The sequence below is a fragment of the Molothrus ater genome, chromosome 5 (genome assembly GCF_012460135.2).
Source record: "Molothrus ater isolate BHLD 08-10-18 breed brown headed cowbird chromosome 5, BPBGC_Mater_1.1, whole genome shotgun sequence".
NCBI classification, from domain to species: domain Eukaryota; kingdom Metazoa; phylum Chordata; class Aves; order Passeriformes; family Icteridae; genus Molothrus; species Molothrus ater.
Genome location: NC_050482.2, coordinates 40,193,722 through 40,215,019, shown reverse-complemented (window position 1 = coordinate 40,215,019; position 21,298 = coordinate 40,193,722). Strand labels below are relative to the sequence as shown.

The following is a 21,298-nucleotide window of genomic DNA, read 5'->3' as shown; positions in this document are numbered from 1 at the left end:
TTACTTGTATTTAAGCAATTATTTAAAGATGCATTGTTGTTACTACAGAGCTTAACTCATTTAACATTTATTTTATTAGGGTAATTAAGAATCCAGCCAACTTAAGACTCTCCTATTCAAAAAACCAAACAAGAGAGATGATTTTTATCTCATTCTCTCTTCAAAATCCCTATCTGCCTTACCAATAAATACCCTCATATAGTTAATAATTTTTCAATTCAGACGAGGAAGGGAAAAAAAGTGTGAAACTCAAGCCCACATTTAAAATGCATGACTAATTCATATTCCAATACTCCCGTCACATTCTCCATTTCCTTAGAACCTGTGAGCAAATTCCCCCCCCCCCCCCATTTTTTTTTGTGGTATTCATTTCAGGAATGTTGTCTTGTTCTGGGATGAAAAATGCTCAAAATTGATATCCTGCACCACAGAACCTCCATGCAAATACTCCAAATACCACACAGCTCAGCATTTCCATTGTCCAGAGCATCCTGCCGTAATGCTTTCAGACATGCTTCCTCTCAGCATGTCCTTTTATCTCTGAGCCCATAGAGGTCATAGAGAGGTCAGCTTAAATCCTTTAAAGATATGATGATGCTTTTTAGAATATTTTAAAATTTTCATTTTGAATTCTGCTTATGCAGTGTATCGGGTTGCCTGTATTTGTTTTCCCAACCCCACACACATTTTTCTCATTTTAGGCGAGTCACAAAAGAACACTGGAGGAAAACAAGATTGTTGTTTCCACATTATTTATCTTGTCCTTCTGTGTTGTCCTTTCTTGAAACCTAATTCCTCTGTTTGTGATTTCCATTTGTAGTATAACTCTCAGAACCACTATCAGAAACCTAGGAATTTGGGAAAAATAAAGCAGGTGTCAGGCAAGACAGAGTCCTTTCCTTGAGAAAAATATATTAGATGACAGGCTCCCAAAGGCTAAGAATGGCTATCAGATGTCAGGATTTAGAGTTGAAACCCTGAACTGCAAAAGTATTTTTTCTTGAGGAAACAATAAAAAAGTAAGTGGCAACAACATTGCCAGAACAACCACCCTCCCCCGAGGCAAAGCATTCTTCTACAAAGAGCCCAGACAGTTCCCAGGAAATGGTAGCTTTTAGTATTTATTTTGCCTTCTCTCTAAGGTGATAGTTTTCATGCAGCAGACACTCACATCGAACTCATCCCCACCAAAAGTAAACTGTTTGTATCATAAAGAAACCTAATGTACATTCCAAAGGCATTAATTCAGTCAAATCTTATTCACAGCTTTAGCAACAAATTTCATGCATCCTTGATCCTTTGCCATTTAGACCTGTCCATATTAAAAATTAAAACAAAGAAATATACAACGAAAAAAGTCCTGCACACAACAAAAAAAAAAATTAAAAGGAAGCCCTGAAGATACAGTATTGATCAAACTGTATTTGGGTACAGATTTCAGCATGCAGTTCTAGAATACTCCTAGTTTCTTGCACATGTAAATGCTACAGATTCCTTTACCTGCCCATCTGCATGAAGAATGCAGAAGCTGACAGTTCCACCTTACTCAGTGTTTAGTCACATCAAATTCTGTATTTTCTATTGATCCAAATTTTAAATAAAGTTAGAATTTGTTTCTGTATGATTTCCATATGGTTCCAAGGGCGGTAATGAGCCTTGACAGCCTGATCCCCTTCCCGAGGTTCCCACACCCTGCCCACATTCCCAGGACCTCATGTCAGGTCTCCAAAGCTTTCCCTGATACTGCCCAGGACCCCATGTGAGTCTCCCAAGGCCATCAGCCCCTGCCCCAGGGACACCTCAGCAGGGCCAGTCTTCAGCTCCCCAGGCCCTGACTTGGGTCTTGCTGAGCTGAACCTGTATCCCAGCCTGTCCTTGTCCCTAAGGAAGTGCCCAATGCCCAGGGCTTGGGCTGCCCTGGCTCCTAGCTGTGGCAAGGCTCTGTTTTTTCTCTAGTTACTGAATCACCAAGCCATTTACCCTGTTTAGTCTCCAGTTCCAGCAGAAATTCTGAAACCAACACCTCCTCACACTCTGGTAGCAGTGCCAGCTTGTCTCCAGTAAAGCCTCCTGCGCTAGCAGCCACCCTCACTCTCTGCAGATAGAAAATTAAATTAATTGCTGGCTCTGGAAGAGACTCTGGGATAAAGGAAATTACAAAATGCTGTATTAGCCTTGCTTCCAGCTTCACTTACAGTTTACCTTGAGGTTATGTCCCACAAATTAGTCCAATTTCGCTAATGGGCATAAGAGAAGCAACTCATCATTCTTTGCCAGAGCTGCAAACTCTGCTCTCACTAAAAGGCAGCAGGTCACCTGAGAAAGTCTTTTCTCAAAATTCCAACACAAGTGACATTTTACTTCCAAGTAGCCTCTGAACACGGCTGCACACTCAGGCAGGGAACTTGCTTTCTTCAATTTGAAATGCCTGCCCATTTCACACATCCCTGGAGAATGGGCTATCTTATTCAGTATACAACAAATGGACATGCTGGGGGCAGGGGGAAGGTAAGAATTAGATTCAGTTATCAGTTCTTCAGAAACAGAAAGCTGAAGAAAGAAAAAATTGTAAAGACAAAATCATCATTTCTAATCCTTGAAATAATGCTTCTGCCTCCTGCCATAAATCACATAGTTGCCACAGGTCAGTACACACCTTGAGCACGACTCACTGAGCTTTTATTCATCAAACCTAAAAATGCCAGAGATACATTCACATGTGCACATATACATGCATACGCACACAAAAAAGTTCCAGATGTTTTCAAAATTATATATGTCCTAAACTTCTGTGCTGGTGTTAAACTGATCCAGGTGTTAACACTAGGGTAAAAAAACAGATGTGACATTCTAAAGTGATTTAACGAGTTAAGCCTTATATTCAGCTTCAATATTGCTAATGGTCCCCATATGCTGAAAATTACCATCAGCATTTGAAGTAGACAACATATTTTAAAGGAAAACGAAAATTCCCAACTGTGCATGCAGGAAGCCATTGACCAGATATCTCTCACATAAAATAGATAGTCAGTGATGGACTGGCAACACTGAACATGGAGGTTCATCATTGTTTTTCCTCAGTCATTTTTAAACAGTATTAATTTAGTGTTTTTTTCTTGAATAGCAATGGGAAAATACCCTAGGGTATTTTTACAGTGGATATTAATGAAACACCCTGAGGATACTTTCAAGACTATATGTTACTTATATAGACAACAAGATTGAAAACATAGCTAAGAGCCTACTTGCTTGAGTACAAACAGCTTCACAACCCCAAAACATACAGCAGCCAAGTAAATCCTGCAGACTGCTTACAGGTTGTTAGGCAGGTGGTCCAAAAGCAGGGAAGTAGAGCTTGTCATACTTGCCTGCAAACTATTATATATATATATATATATATATACACACATATACATTGTCTGTATTGACAGGATAAAGTTAAAGTCAGAAAATACTACTTAATATGCAGAGATGTCTTAAGAAAGTAATAACCTTTAGTACATGAAAACACATTCATCTAAATGTTTAATTATAGCCTCTAGGGAACTATTTGCCATTCTGGTAGAATTCTGGTGACAATTATGTCTGACATGTTGTATATTAAAGTTCATCTTTCTCAGTTGTTAAAGTGGAATTTACCTTCAAATCCAGCAGGTAGGAAAGTTTTACCCATGCCACCTCACCAAAAAAAAAAAAAAGGCCCACCACAAATGACAACAAAAGAACCCTACCCACTAAATAAAGAACACCCAAAAATAAAAGCCCAAACCACAAACCTCTATAGTGTATATCACCTAGGAACACCTGCAGGAGACCAAAACCTGTGCATCCTCTGAGTTGCAGCTTTTGGTTTGTCTTAAGAAAAATTGTTCTTAGGTGAATCTGTAAGGAAAATCTAATAATTCAGGTGTTTTCAGAAAGGAAATACTTGGCAACTAGCTAAGTGACATATAGGATCCTGAGGTGCTAGCTGGCTTGGAGAATGGGTGTGTACATACAGATTGATGGAAACACCTAGGGTCAAGGAATTAAAGGAAAACATAACATCATAAAAGGGAAATTAGCCTACTAGAACTTTGTATCTAGTTTATTTCTGCCAATAATAATTTTCTAATTGTATAGAAAGAGCTCAACTCAGAGTTCAAACACTGAAGACAACATATAGTTTTAAAATAATTTTCCCATCTTATGTAATTACTAGTGAAAGCTATTAACTCTATACAGAGTTAGTACAGGATCCCTGGAAAATATGTTAACATATGATTACATTAATTCTGTATTTTGGACTGTGAAAGTAATTCTACAGCCAACTTCAGTTTAGTACCAGAACAAACAGGAGCTACAAGTAACAGGTCTGTAAATACTGTTTTACTTGTAAAACTTTATTGGATGAGACTTTCCTGAATTAGATATAAACAGAGTGAAAGATGGATGAGTGAGACAACTGTAACTATACCCTTAGATGATTGCAATCACTGCCAAAAACAAAGACACAAAAATACTAAAGAAAACAAAAAGGTAAAATCACAAGGAAAACCAGTAAGAACACAAAGGTCATAGTCTTATACTACAGTATAAAGACACACAAACTTTTAAAGATTTTTCTGTACTGCACTATGTCTTTTAAAGAAATTGATCTTTTAAAATAAGCGATAACTTGTCCCTTGTTTATTTCCACCAATGACTTTATCTGCTGTGGTTTGACTTTGTCTGCCAGTGACTGGCTATGATCCAGCAGTCCATCAGCTGAACACTTCTGAATTTTGAGAATTCATAATTTTGCAACTAAAGATGTAGGATCTTATTCAAAAGTAGGAAGTGGCGGCAATGCTTACATATAATACTGAATGCTATTAGGAATTGCTTTAACTACACTGAAGCATGCTGCATCTATTGATTCTCTCATTGACTAAGAGGGCTTTGAAATCTTTATGTAACTAGAAGTTCAAAACATTTTGGTTACAAGAAGGTCGAGATGGCCTTAAAATTTTTGGCCTATAAATATTTTAAAAGCTAACTGTAAAGGTTTTGATCTCTTCTCCATTGTATAAGACTTTCCATTTCTATGTATATCCTCCCATGGGGAAAGAATATGGCCTTAATATTAATCCTAAATTCACCTCACTCGCCTCAGTTTAAGATTTAGCCTGACATAACAAAAACTAAAAGATGGACTATGTGAAATTTGAAACCCTAATTAATTCCAACTGCCTGGTATTGTATTATTTGATTATTCATGCACAGATTAAAAAAAAACACAATGGAGGAAAATGAAAGAAGTAATTAATACCTTCATATGCTGAACAATTGGACACCATCAGTGTCCTCTTCAGAGGAAGCTGATAAAAACATAAGGAGAAGAACAGCTCCTGTCTTTGCCTCTGCTCCCTGAGTTTCTTCACCACAGCATGTACCATAGGTCTGGGAAAAGATACTTTCATTCCTACATTGGAAATGCTTCCTGCTATTCTCACAGCTATTTTGTAAGCTAGCTTCACTCCCAACTACACCCTGCAACACAAAATTTCTAATTGTGTTCTTCTGAAACTTCAAGACACTTTGCTTTTACCTCATAAATATTCTTTCAAATATACATCTGAAGTTGTTCTTTAAAACATTCTTCTGTGCCAAACAACTGCCTGGCAATAATTCACAATTTATTTATTTTATATATGTATGTAATGTCAGCTTCTGAAGCATGGTTAGAATTCATAGCTGGAACCCCTACTGCCTTTTCAAATCTATTTTAGATTATAAAAGTGGGCCCAGCAGGCCTTATTGGATTTACTGTTCTGCAGTACAATATGGCACCACATTATTTCTCTTCCCCAATTCCCACTGAAAAAATTAAACATAAATAATTTTTGCCACTCATGACAGTAAAAGGATAGATATTCAAAGGCTTGAGATTTTAGCAATTAGAGTAAAAATGTTGATTTTCCTATCCAAATTAAGAGAATGGATATCAAAGTACTTTTTTGACAGGTCACCTTCTGAATATACATATAGCCCTTCCAAGACACACACAAATTTAAGCCATTATCTGAAAATAGAGACACACATACTGTAGCAGTATAAAAAAGAGTTTATCAGTCATAGAACAGTCCAATGACTATTCACTTTTCTGGTTTTTTTTCAGTATGAGGCACACTGTGGAGAAAATTAAGTTAAGCAATTTAACTTCAGAAAAACTATTTTTTTCCACATTTAATCTATTTTTGTTAGTGCATTTTCAGGAAGTTTGAGGAGATTGTACAGAATTGTGCCTAAGCCCATGACTCTTATGCACTCTACATTTAAAGCCTGAAAAAATTTTTAGGTTCTAATTTTGACTTTTATTTTTAGGTAAGCATTGAAGAGAATAACCAGGAACACGTTGCCATACAAATAAAGAAATAATAAGTTGAGGAAAAACCACTGAACCACAAGACAACACAGAGACACTCTCCTTTTCTTATTTTTTGAAGGGGATGAAGGATAAAGAAATGCAACAGGGTTTTGGTGCGTAAGTTTCCTTCTTCAAGTCTTTTATTTTAGCAGTAAAACAACCCTTCATTAACAAGGCCTGATCTAAACTTAGTTTTACTGGTTTAACTGAAAAATATTATTCAAAATCTGATCAGTGAAAACAATTTGGTGCATGCATATCCACAGAGGTCAATTTAACCTTCATGCTGTCTTTAGAACTCATATTGAAGAAATATCCATATTGGTGGAGAGGGGGGAAAAAACCCAATCACAAAAAAACCCAGCTATCCCTTACCATGTTCATGTTATTCACTGTAAGAACCAAGTGATTCAGAGAACAGTCAGAGTCACCTTGACTTAAATTATCCACAGAATTGCAAGTCTGGACTGTACCACATGAAAACTATCAGACACATGCTGGTTCAAAATGATCACATCACCAAGAAGTCTCCTCTTCCCTCCCTCCAGCCCCACTATAGGATACATAAATGCATCAAACTAAAGTTCTGACATACATCAATTGTACACCCTGTATCACCTTTCCTACCCAAAGGGTATCATGTTAGCAAATTTGTGGGGTGGGTTGTTTGGGTTTGGGGTTTATTTTAATAATACTGTACAGAATAAGCATTTTCCATTTAGGTTATTCTGTTTTGGTATCTTGCAAATATTGATGCTGAAGCTTTAAAAGGCTATTTTGTACAGCAAGAAACTAGAACTCTTGCATATTTTTTCTTGCAGTATTGTCCATTTTTAGTATAACAGCCCTCACAAGCTACCCGATTATGTACATAAAATATTGCCCACAAATATATTAGCACACTATAAAAGGTACCATTTTTAGACAGCAACCTCTGCTTAGAATCTTTTTTTCCTGAAATCAGTCTGATCTAAGAAACCAGACACCACTTGTCTTTCAAGTCACTACTATCTTCCTAGTCTAGTTTATCAACTTGCCTGATATGCAAGTAATAATGATTGTAGTCATAGTGCCATTTCCAAGGCAGATATAAAATAATAATGAGGGCCAGGGAATCCTCCCTGAGGATTACCAAAATTTATTCTGTGTCAGCTACAAAGCCTAGCTACACTATCATGAACCATGAGATGTACTGCCATTTCAGTGAAATAGTCTTGAGGAAACACAAAAAGCAAAGCAAGTTTAACTTGATGGAAAAAGCAGCAAGAAATGTTAACATATAGCTGAGGCTTACATTTCTCTGTGATGATAGTTTACTCACCAGTGAATCAACCAAAATATTTCAAGTACCTTCTTAGAGGATTCCAAATTTAAAAAAAAATGCAGTACCTTTCCTTCCCAGATGCCTATTAATCAAAATTCCTACATAATATATAGAGGGCCTAAAATCTGGCTAAGAAAGCATTTGTGATAGAGTCAGACTTTACCTTCAGCCTTTGCCACAGACACATAAGACAAATTCCTGTAAGCATTTTTATAATTTTATATTTTTAGCAGGGAAAAAAGGAACTTGCTAGAGACTTATGTCGAAACCAATTTCTATGAAAACCAAATTCCCACAAAAAAGTAAAACAACCCAGATAATTAAAACCAATATTTGTTCATGGGAAGATGTGTAATGACTTCTAGTGAATAGAGAGACTGTTCAGCATAGTCCTGAAACAGGCTCCCCAGGAAAGTGTTGAAGTCACCATCCTTGGAAGTACTAAATAAATAAGTAGACGTGGTGGCACTCTGTGGAAAGGTTTAGTAGGCATGGTGATATTTCACCAAAGGTTGAACTTGATGATCTTGGAGATCTTTTTAAACCTTAATGATTCTATGAATGAACTACATTTTTTCTACTCTTCAGCATCTTTACAGAGGGCACTGTGGGATGCCCTTCAAAAATGTACTTTAACAGAGCAGATGGCACCCACTCATTTGGAAAGCGTGAATCCTACTGAAAAAGGCTGAAATTACTTTTACTGATTTGTTTCACCTTTGTGCCTCAATAGTTTATAGAGATGCAGGGATTCACAACAGTAAAACAAGTTTTGTGGCATGCCATAGCAACTGTGAAACACTAGAAATTGAAATCATAGCAATGTTTAAAATCAATTATATTTTCTCTGAATTGCTTGGTTAGAGCACCCAGATAGCAAGCAACAGTTTGGGAGTGACATCAAGATAACTAATCACAGTTATTTTGAAATAAAAATGTGCTTTACAGTTACCATTATATGCAAGTTTGTATCAAGCATACTCTCAAGGATTTTACTGGATGCAGTCAAAGACTGAGGTAAAAAAGCAGAAAATGACAAATGAATTGAAATATGTTATCAGAACACACAGGATTTCTACTATATTAGTTCATATTGGTATTGGAATAACCTGCACTTTATGTCACTGAAACCAGTAGGTTTTACAATCAATTGCAATTGGCATAAGCTTTTATGGCCTTTCTCTACACTTTTTAAACTTACAAGCACAAAAAACAAAACAACCAAACTCCATTATTTCTATGTTTTAGAACAGCAATCAGGAGGCAGGCAGTTAGCAAGAAGGATCTCAGACAGCAGTTCAGGTAAACTGAAGCCATTACCTGAATCACAAAACTGATCAACCTTCCTTGACAATAAAACTAGAGCTAAGTCAAGCTGAACTACAAAAGCAGGAAGCTTTTAACTGAAACATCCCAGATTTTCAAGTCTCTCTATTTCTATGCTAGCCAAGCACTTGCACTCCTTTCCACTAGTGTTTTCTGTGCTTTAGGGTTTTTTTTTCCCTCCAAGCAGCTTTATGTCACCAGCCAATCTATAAATGAAAGTCTGAAGATCTTCTGGAAGATCAAAACAATATTTAACTGCTAGGCTTAACTGCCCACTCTAACATTAAAGTACAACCACCCCTGACAGCAGCACAACAGAGGACTGCATTTTTTCCTGGCAGATGAGAGAAACCCAAGTGCCACAAAACATTATGGTTTTTCATAACACTGGCCTGTAGACAATGACAGCTCTAAGTTCTGCCTAGAGAGACCCACAGAGGAAAGCTGATCACACACAAAGGTTTATGAAAGCTTTAAAAAAAGTAAGTGGTTTGTTTCTTTCAGTAATCTTCATTTAAAAAAAAATGGTCCATGAGACTAAAATTCATGCAGCATTTTATCAAAGAGAAATTGTACGTTATCTTTCAAACTCCCAGCACTGCCAAAGAACAGTAATAATTTTGCTCCTCTTGCCAAAGCAGGAAGAGTGCTTGAGATTACAATAAAAAGAAATTCCAAACATGGGGGGGAAACCACAGGTAGATTAAAACATGCAACTCAGTGCAATGCAGCTGACCCAAATGAATCAAAGAACAGGCTGCCTTGGAAAGGTCAGTAGGCACTTTCAGATTTCAAAAAGAAAAAAAACCTAAAACGTCTTGCATTTGTTGACAAGGCAACAAATATAACAACATGTATTCAACAAATATTCTCTTCAAGTATCTTCTATCCATATGTGAGAAGACAAGAAATGCAGAATTTCACCTTGGAGAGAAGTAGCTTCAAATTCACATGTCTGAGCTTGAAGTGAGATTCTTTTCTGCTAGGGCATGAAGACATAGGATATGATATATAATGCTGTATGGTATTATATGATATATGAAACACATGCTTTATGTACCATTTTAGAAAGAGCAATGGTCCATTTGAATCTTTACATAAACTAAGCAAATACTATTTCCTACAAAGCTAGGGGAAGATTACCTCTTCAGAGTTCAGGAGCCGTATATACTCTCTTCCCTAGCACTGTAAGTCACTGAAAGTTTAATGAAGAAAATTATAGTTTGCTAGGCCATATAAAACACCAGGATGTAGTATTTCTGTATAATAAAATCAACCTAGAATAGTATAAGGAATAAGCAGTTTCTGCTCTACCAGACATGCTTCTCTTTCTGGGCCTCTGCATTGATCTGCTGCAAAATAATCAGGAATTCATGATTTATTTCTTACCACAGAAAATTAGTTGTTTGGAATAATACAGTGCTGTGTATGCATCATAAATTTCCCAAGTTCCTCACATGCTGTGGTACACAGAAAGAAACTGAGAAATAATTATGACATAGCCAATAAATAATTACAGCTATGCAACCCATTTGTACCATCCACTAAGACAAAGTGGCAGCAAAGGTCTATGAAGGTTTCTGTGTAGGCTGCCATGTTCTTTTAAGGAAATCTGAAGAAATATTGAGACAGTAAGATATTGCTATCCAACTATTTTAGAAAAAATTACCTGGATGATGAACATAATCAGCCATAAACACCTTATTCAAATCAACTTCATTGCCCCTTATAGTTCCTTCTTCATCTTAGTCTTTTAGGAGAAAAGCATGTAGAAATTCTTGTGGAACAGAGGTAGCTTCTGGCTCATAAGAGGCACTGGGAGTCCATAGGAAACCCAAAAGCTCACCATCATGTTTTCAAACTCACTGGAAGATGCAAGTCCCACCCTTGCAGCAATCTAACTGGGAACTGCAGCAGTGCTGAATATGAGCCTTATTTCAATTAAGACATTCAACTTAAATCCCAGCCTTACAGTGAATGCTTAACATCAACTTCTAAGAAAGATAAAACAGTCTTTCTAGAGACACAAGCAGCTGTTAATTTAATATTACAGGCCAACAAAACAGGTGAAAGTTTTTAATTAAACAGCCCTTCTGTAGGCTGATATTCTGCAATTTTATGTATAAATCAAGCCAGGTGACTTATTTCGAGTAAGTCTGAAAATAATAAAATTGGTTTCAATGACCTCAGAGATACATATGCTTATTTGTGGTTATGGCCCCAGGCAACCCTGAAATCAGTCATTCCATTAAGTCAGAAGCATGGCACAAAGCCAAGCTCCTGTAAGAGTTAAAGGTCTTGCACATAACTTTCTTTGTGTGTTTATTTGAATAGAATGGTGACTTTGGGTTTTGGGCCACCCATCACTTATAGACCTCCCATAACATTTAAAGGAGCTGAATCAACTGGATCTTAGCATATACCAGTTATCCCTGGGACACTAGCTCTTTTAACATGATGCAAAATAATTGAAAATTGATGCAACAGGGAAAAACATCAAAACAGAGTTTATCTGGAGATATTTTAATGTGTATATTCCTCTACAGATTAGTCAGGCAACGTTTTGGGAATGGTTTAATTACAATAGTAGAATAAAGAACCTAAATGCCCTTACACAGCCAAAAGAAATACACAAATACAATAAAACAAGAAATAATGGTGATAATTATCACAAAAAAAGGAAGTAATTCAGGTCACCATACTGGGTTTTTTTAGGGTCTTTTGGGTTTGTTTTTTTTGTTGTTTGGGTTTTGGGGTATTTTAATAAATAAAATAAACTCTTTTTTTCCCTTTCTTCTCCTGAGTCACGAAAAGAAGCTGCAAGAGCTAACTCATATTATCAGGACCCCACAATGATGTGGGAAAATCAAAAACAAATTAATATTTGAAGATTCACAAATAACAGTAGTCTTAGGGGCACCCTGCTAACTGAAGAAACATGCAATCATTTTCTCATTCTGGGCTCCAGAGCCCCCAAGGCAATCATAAATTACTTTTTCATTCAAACATTTTGGCAATTTTTAATTAAGGGAGTTCTCATAGTACAAGACAATATCAGAATTTCTTATTTAACCCTTTACAGCTGAGGTCTCTCAAATAAGAGAAACTCACAAGGAAAAAAAGCTACGTCAAATGATGAGCAGGAAGAAAGATGCCTCACACTTGTTATCTATACATATAACAAAAGCTATACTTACTGCTCTGTTTTCTTGATGGTGATACCGCTGTCTACCATAAAAAGTACCTCTCAAAGACAACAAGTGTCACATTGACCCAAATAAAGAGAATGAAGTTTTTAGTACTTCCTAACAGCAGTCATCCTTATCCATTCTAAAATACATGCCCCATGTCTATATTTCAGACTGTAAAGAAAAGTCATCTAACAAAAGAAAGCAGCACAAAAAATGTACTAAAATAGGACAAAATTGTGAGGATGTTTTTCTTTGAACAGGCACCATAATAAAGGTTGGCAGGTACCAATTCCAGCAGTATCAGTTCCAGCCAGCTCAACTACTACTTTGAACAGTGTGCAATAAATTATACAAGTGTGACATAAACAGCAGTTCCTCAATTGCAGTGTCAGATAGTTCAGTGCCTGCATCTGAAGTTTCAATTTGACTTCTGCACGATTTCTCACTAAATGCAAGGAAGGGATTCAGTGCAACTTTCAGTAATAATAAATATAAATTAATAAAACCAAATTATTATTATTATTACAATTATTAGAGCAACTTTTTTGAAGTGCTCCTTTCTTTATGGCCTTAAATAAAGAGAGGGAAGCATTGCCAAGAACAGCAGACACTCTGAGTTCCTGAAACTCCACCTTTCCTGGCATCCAAATGACTCCAACAAAAAGATAATGGTTGTTCCAAACTGAATTCCCCACAGTTCTAACATCAAATGGATTAACTCAGAAAAGAAAGTTGTTAATTAAACACAAGCTAAAGACAATGCACCTAACCAGTTAGCATTTTTGATCTGAAAGACTGCATCTGACTTAATGCTGAAAACAAAAACAGGATAGAAATATACATAAACATTTAGGTTCCATAGATAACTAAATGTTTTAAAAGCCAGCTCAGCTTAACTGTTCAAAAGGGAAGAAAAAAAATCCAAACCTGCAGTAGGGTCTTCAGAGTTGTTAAGTACTGATTCTTGTAGCACACCTGCAGTGCATTATGTTCTCTTCATCAAAATAGCACAAAAAGTAGTTTGCAGATACCTCACTCTGATATGACACCCCACTGGGCTTCCTTCCCACCAGGTATGTTTTGCCTTTGTGGAATTAACTTAAAGCCAGGAACAACAATCCACCTTTCCTCTCAGCATTTATTACATGGCCTCTTACTCTGTGAAGGATGCTGATCTCTCTTAGATATGTTTTTGTAATTTTTCAGAACTCAAATAGATGCTGTGTAATTGCTTTTAAACGGAAGTTTCATGGTGATGTTTTTCAAGCTCAACTGATTAAACTTGTTTAACGGATCTTGAAGAAAATATATTATTCACCTTAATAAGAATTTATGCAAATCACTGCCACTAGCTTTTACAGAAAACCTTTTCAATTAATTATAATTAGGCTTTTTAGTTGTAGGTTTCTGGGGTTTTTCCTACTAGAAAATTATCAGCATGGATTGTTGGAGGCTTTTTCAATTCTAGGAAATAAAACTTCATTATGGTGATGTAAAAACTCCTATACAAATCAACTTGTAAGTGCAGAGCCCTTTTCATCTCTGCCATTCAGGTCAATGTCTAAATATATACCTTCAAGTATCTGTGACTGGAAAGAAGACAAAGCAAATTTGTCTGTGGTGTTGATATACACAAATTACTCCTTGGCTTCAGTAGAGTGATTTTATAAGAAAAATAAATAAAATTATTCAAATAAATAAAGTATTCAAATATTGTCATGTCTCCCCATCACTTCTGAAACCCTTACAAATACACAAAGATCTCTCTCTAAATATAATATTATAAAAGTATTTTTGGGTATATATTTCAAGGCCATTTCACCATCTTAGCACTAATATAAAAAAAAAACCCTTGCTTAAGTGGATAACTGTTTTTTGAATGTTGCCAGAAATACTCCAGTAGAGAAGGTGCAACAACTCAGAAACAACACACTAACCAGCAATAACATTTGAACCTTTTTTACAGATACAGATTTCCAGTGAGGCAGATGCAAGCCTTCATATTGCAAAACTGTAGAGTTTATTATGATTAATGAAGAAGCTCCTCATAAAAAAGTGAAATCCTCATTGCACTGCAACTGATTTCCTAAACCCAGGTGCTTGTAGGTCTTCTGAATGGAGAGCCAACGAGCACCACTTTAGTTCTCATTTAATCAGCTCAGGAAAGGGAGGGAAAGTGGGAGAAGATTTGTGTTACAATCTTTCCAGTGGAGCATCTTATTTTTAGAGAACAGCACACATGCAATGAGTCTTGAGAGTGTTCTCATGAGGCTGGGGTAGGGCAAAATCTTGCCACTGCTTCATTCTACCCTCTTTCTTGAGCAGTGAAATAGCATCCCTGACAACAGAAATAATCACTCAAACCTCACCCACTCTCTTTATCAAACTCATGATTAATCTGAGAGAGGAAAGACAATATGGGAAGCAACTGCAAGGCTTTCAGCTAGAACTAGATTTCAGAGAAGCTAGGTTCTGTCTGCTCCTATTTCTCTCTTGAAGTCACTGGCTTTCAGTCCTAACACACCAGTGTTAAAAGCAGTCTAACTCTGCTCTCTGTTCTTTTCATTCTTCAGGTTTTCCCATGCTGGAGAACAGTAGGGACAGAAATTAGGCAAAAACCAAATGACTGCCTTAAGCAATCCACGTCCTACAAACTCACAGCTACTCATCGATGACAATTCCCTTCATGCCCCTTTTTCAAGTCTTCAGGCATGGCATGTTTTCTGCTACAAAATGGAAGTTCTAATCCACACTGATGGCTGCAATCATAGCTCCCATTCATAAAACAGAAGAACTGCACATAGACACATTCCCTCATCTGTCACAATTCTTTAATTCTATGTCATTTAATCAGAAATGAAAGAGTACTTGCTCTTGAAAAAGCCACTGTGAAAATGACTGACTGGTTCTACGTTTATAGCCTTCCAATCCAGATCAATGTGCTCACAAAAAGAAGTTACTTATCGCCTGCTGTTAGCTCTACAAAATCAACCAGCAAATCAAACTGATCCCCTTTGAAGCCTATATGGCCTTTGATCTAGGACTCAAAGTTTGGTGGACTAATTACAACTGCAGTGACACTTATATAATGCAGTGTTAAACACCACAGACCACATCAAGACATGCATAGAAGTACATCTACAGTGCTCAAAACAGTAACACTGAAAATTAATGTACAGGACAATCAGTACGAGTTGAACATAAAAACAAGAGTAAAGCTTTGGAGGAACAAACAGATTCATTAGAAATTTGAAGGCAAAGCAGAATATTAAATAGCCACATAAACAAGGTGGAACTGTTCTATGCTTCTAATTTGCAGGCAGAATTTGGCAGGTGAAACTTCATTAGCAATTCTCTAGGTGATGTATGAACCAGCTCAGCCTCTCATGGCAGTACCTGTTCTGAAGGACCAGTAGTAGTAAAAATGACATAATAGGTAGAATCATAAAGACAGAGAGCACCACTTTTCAACACCCTCAATAAAGCTGATGTGGTTTATTTTTTAGCAGCCACTTGGCCCTTTTGAAAGTGTGGTTATAGTCAGATGACAGAAACCACTTTTTGAACTTCAAAATTCACTGCCAAAGGGACATTATGATGCAAAATTACATCTCCTTGTTTTGCCATTAACACTGCCTAAGCTTCCAACTTCTTTCTAAGAGTAAATCTGATCTTGTTTTACAGAAAAGTAACTTGCTGGGGATTATTTCTTTTTTAATCCAAACAACTAAAATATTCACCAGTTTTCTAGATCAAATTTCCATGCAGATAGCACTTAGGGATAGTGCCATATAGTGGCATGGGATATGATTTAGTGGTGGTCTTGGACTCCATTATGTCAGAGATCTTCATCAACCTAAAGAATTCTGTAATTTCATGACTTCTAGGAAAAGGCACAATAACTTAACAGCCACTAGAAAATAGTGTTCAGGAGACAAGTCCAAATTATTAGGTATCTATAAGCTCTTTAGCTCCTGGGGCAAAGCAGTTAGTATAAATAAAACTCAGGTGTTCCAAGGCAAATATTCCTATAAAGAATTATTTCTACATGACTGATGCATTATTGACTAATTTTCCTTTTGTAAGACTCATCTAGCCAAACAAAGATAATCTAAAGGAAGAAAATTACAGCAGCAGCAGGAATCAAACAATCAGTAAATTTTCTTCTTGTAAGTATTGTGTGTAAGTATTTGTGCCCTCATGCACAAAAACATTCAATACTATAATAGCAAACTGGCTTTACACACTATAATTTCAAGAACTGTGGTTTCTGAGCATCAAGTATTTTTTTGCTGTAAGACTTCTGACTTACTCTGCTCTAGCCAAATCTTTTAACATTTCTTCAGTTCTACATAAGATTAGAAGACATTTCCCTCCCCTCCAGCTATTTTTTTCCCCCTTGTCATCTATATTCTCCCATTTCCATTTAAGAATGTAGGATTACTAAACCACATGGGGGGGAAAAAATGTAACACAATAAATAATACAATTACTCCCCCATGCTAAGGAAATGAAATTTCAATACCAAGTCATTAAATTGTCCAAATATATGATGGTCTTTGTCAGAAACAAAAACTCCATCCAATAAATGTTTGGGACTTTTTTTTTCCCCTAAATCACTTCCTTTTAAATGCCACAATATTAAAATGAATCAATTTACAGGAATTTTTTTTTCTTTGTTGATAGTTGGACTGAGTGCTAGAGGTTCTTCCCTCTCTGACCAAGTGTTAATTTAAAATGTAGCGATCAGTCTTACGAACTTAAACACTCTATTAAGCAAGTGATCAAAATTTCAAACAATTTGCCTTTTTGGATTATGCCACTTCTTAATAGTCTGGCTAAAAATGTCTTCATAGCAAATTCTCAAAATCTTGCTCCTAAAAGCAGGTCAGAAAACATTTACATCTGACTGTGAGTTGTTGTGAATACACACCCTCTCATTTTCCCCAATTACATCAACAGATTTATCATCATGCCCTCTACTAACTTTATTTCCTTCTTATACTGTGGTGCCCAAAACTGCACACAGAACCCGAGGTGAGCACCTGCAACTGAAACAAGAAATGAAAGATTTCTATTAATACTTGTGGAAACAAAAAGGACTGAAAATATTAATATTGTTCTCCATAGGCATATAGAGGTATTACTGATCTTTTCCATCATGTCTCCAGCAAAGAGATCAGTAAATGTACTGGAAGTCTGTGCAGAAACATACCTAAATTTAAACTTTTCATAGCTGTATAATAAAGAGCTTCACTTAACAAGCTGATCTGAAGCTACACTAAAGAATTCACATTTTCAAATCCACATCAAAAATAAAAATATCATACTTTGAATATGCACGCACAAAATCAGTAGGAATTCAACTCAATTCTCTTTGCTTCCAGATAATACAAACAGGGCCTTCTATATTCTGCAGAATAAATACATTTCAGAGTTCAAATGTCTGGTACTTCTACAGCAGTGCCAAAGTTTGATGAACATGAACAAGAAATGGGTTCCTGGCATTCACATTTCACTTAAATCTGTAGTTCCAGATGCTTGGCTTCAACACTAACATTAAAGAGTCATGACTTCATTTCAGAACATCACTTCTGTCCTTAAGACTTTAGTAGCAACTTTCATCACCAGTGAGTTTTATATTCATAGAAGGCAATAGCAGTCAGTTAGACGTTTGTTTAGGGGCCCATACCTGAAAAGACATCTAAACACATGCTGGCTCCTGCCATCACCACTCAGACAAGCCACACACACCACTTCCTACTACCGCCGTGCTATTTACGCACCTGATTTCTACAGCCTAAATTTGTCCACCATGTCTGACAGCACCCATTTTATTGGCACCTCTGAGTCTCCAGGGTCTTCTCACATTTATGTACAAATCATAGTCTGTCAGAAAGAACACTATTAACTAAAGCCAGAATACAGGGCCAAAAATGGCAAATATCAGCACTGAATACAACCCGTTGCATTTTCAGAGTAAGATTTCCCTTTAGAAAAAGTTTAATAGATTGCTAATCTAAGCAACTGGAGAACAAAGTGTGATTATCATAGTCTAATGGCAATTAGACATTACATTACTACATTACACTACATTACACTACTTTTCACTGTCATTCCACATGAAAATAAAATATTTGAAAAACTGAATATATAAAAACCCCAAAAGCTAGTTGTTCTCTCATAGACTTTTTCTGTTACTATGCTAAAAATAAATTCACATCACAATGTTGACTTTAAAATAAAAATGTATTTTAAAATCTCTATGGAGTCCCTGCCTTTTCATGCACTTTTTTTTTAATTGAAGTTGATTGAATAATGCTATTATCCTGATAGTAGGAATGGTATAGTGCACTTGTCCCAGGCTTTTTGCAAGACCTGCCCCAAAGAGCCAAGTCAAAAATCTTCAGACCCATTTATTGAAGCAGTTTATCTATCCCTCATTCAATTTTACTTCACTCTCAGCTTCCTTTTAAAAATATCAACAACAGGCCTAGAATAAACCAGCAAGTAACCACAGGGGATAAATAAAACCCCTGAGTTACAAACAGAAAAAAATGTAAGCAACACTTAATCCCACAACAGTATAGTAATGCTTCCTTTCTCTAAGTTTTCAGATCTTCAGGATTCTCGAATGAAAGAATGAAAACCTAAGTCCAAAAATATAATAATTACAATAACAACATACGGGGAAAAAAAAAAAAACTATGATTCTTTAAACATCTAATTAGGATTCTGCCTAGGGGCAGAATTGCTCACTTGGAGTCAGATTCCATTAATTAAGATTCTGTCACGAACAGTAAAACTATTTAGTTTGTTGCCAGTTCACTCCTTAAATGATATGTGCTGCACATTTTGTTAGGGAGATGGGTAATAATGTTGTCCCTTAACATTAGCTGATTGCTGCAGTTCAGGTCACAGTGAGCCATCTAGAAGAGGAGGAAATTATGTCTCCATGTCCCAAAGACCAACATAAACCTCCCAGCCCGGAGGAGCTTTTGTAGCTGACTTTGACAAACACATTACATCTGTGGTCTAATGAAACACTCCTTAGAGGCCGGGTACCCATCATTACCATTTGCCACACTCACATCAAGCAAAGGGGATGCAGTTCTAGGCTTGGTAGTGAACATAACTCATATTGCCAGAATTTTAATGCCCAATGAAGTCATTGAAATACACAGAGAAATTCTTTAAGATGTAACTTTAAAAAACTTCTTGACCCATAATCACTTCTCTCTAGAAGAGCAATTTAAAATATATTTACTGTGCTCCAATGAAGAGCGCTAAAAAGACTGTGGAGGAGCTCAAATGCTACAATGATGCAGGATGGAGAACTCAGTTTCAAATCCACTGAGTGAAGACAGAACAAGCACTAACTTGCTTGACAAATGAAAATAATTACAAATAGTCCTTCCTTTTTCCTTCATGAATTTTTGTTGGAAGACATTAGTTTGATGGAATGCAGAGGGATTACATCAATAACAGGAAGAGTACAAGTAATACTGCTAAGACACTACACGTTTTTCTCCTGCTGAAAAGAAAAATAGCTTCTCAGTGTTTGGGCTTCCACTCAAACTCTGCACTGAAGGTACTCATCCCTGTAGAGGATTCCATTTGGGAATTTTCTTTATTCTGTTGTGGATGGAGAGGAATAAAATGATTGTGTAAGCAAACATAATAGCCCTGGAAGAAGAATATCAAGCACTAATACTTCCGCTGAACATTTCAGGGCAGACAAATTGAAAAGACACGTAAAAGACTTAAGATTACATGGAAGTGCATATCTGGATCTTACTTCACTGATGACAGTGGGATTTTGTCAATGAATTAGTTTCAGAAAGATCTGGATTTCTCTGAATAGCCTAACATTACGAAAAATGGAAGTTCAGCATGAATAAATCAGCTGGATTTGTAAACAATCACGTTTCATACCAAATACTTCTTTCAAAGACTTCTTGTGTTCTAGTAGCAAATAAAGAAATGTATAGGCTTTAAAAATACTATATATAGTGCAAGAGTTGCTGCTCTGTGCTTATGACTATGACCAATACAATAACAAAATATCAGTCATGTTAGCCATGAATTTCTTTAAAATCTGGTACACTTGATAGAAGTTTGGAAGTGGTTGCTACTGTGCATATATACCCAGGGTCTGTCCTGTATGTACAGAGTTCTTTATTCACATATATTTCATAGAGTCACACTTTATTTGTAAATAATGGATTGTACATTACTTATAATACCAAAACATGACTTTTGTTTTTAGGACAAAAAATCTTATTTGATCCTTTCCCTAACTACTATGTGAATTGTTCATGTTTCACCATGCACATGAAATAACTTGAAGTCTCCATTACCAAACCAGTAGCAGTTTTATGGCATCCCAAGTGAGATGGCACATGAAAATCTTTTCAAGCACAAAAACAAGAGGCATGCATTTCTCGTGACGTTCAAAGACTGTCTGGAAAAAGCAGCAGGTGAGAGAAGGCAAAGGCTATCCAGTTAACAAAATTAAAAGTATAGAAAGCAATACAGAGTATTGCTCTCTGCTTACACAGATAACAGCATAATTTAACAATCTACAATTGTAAGCAAAAGCTATCAGTACTAGCACCCTTAATTTCACATAATCTTTTGGAATAATCAGCTTGAACTATGCCTGTTACACTCCTGAAAATTCCTGCTTTGTTTTCTTAAACTTTCTATGAAGTTTATTCCCTACCTCTCTATTCAGACCATGGAAGAAGTGGCAGCTCAGTAATTTCTGAACAAGCAGCAAAGACATCTTTGTTCAATGTCTTCCCAGATTAGCTCAAAAGGACTTTTACCCAAACGACTTTACACAAAAGCAAATGTCCCCAGTTCTTAGAAGTCTCATGTAAAACTCTAACATCATTCCATGGAAGCAGCATCCAGGGATAAAGGCATCTATTCACACAAAAAACACACACTTCTGCATGGGCTCCCAACACAGCCCATGCAGAGTTGTGAGGCTGTTGTGCCAAAGGCAAATTAGACCCTTTGAAAGGGAATGCCTACTTGATGAAGCTGGTACTGAAAGTCTAT

The 21,298-nt window shown here is 36.4% G+C and overlaps 1 protein-coding gene across 1 annotated transcript in view; it reads right to left on the bottom strand.

Annotated features, from left to right (window-relative positions):
* Window positions 1–21,298, bottom strand: part of TMTC2 (transmembrane O-mannosyltransferase targeting cadherins 2) — a 234,217-nt gene that overhangs the window by 137,069 nt on the left and 75,850 nt on the right. The window lies entirely within an intron of this gene.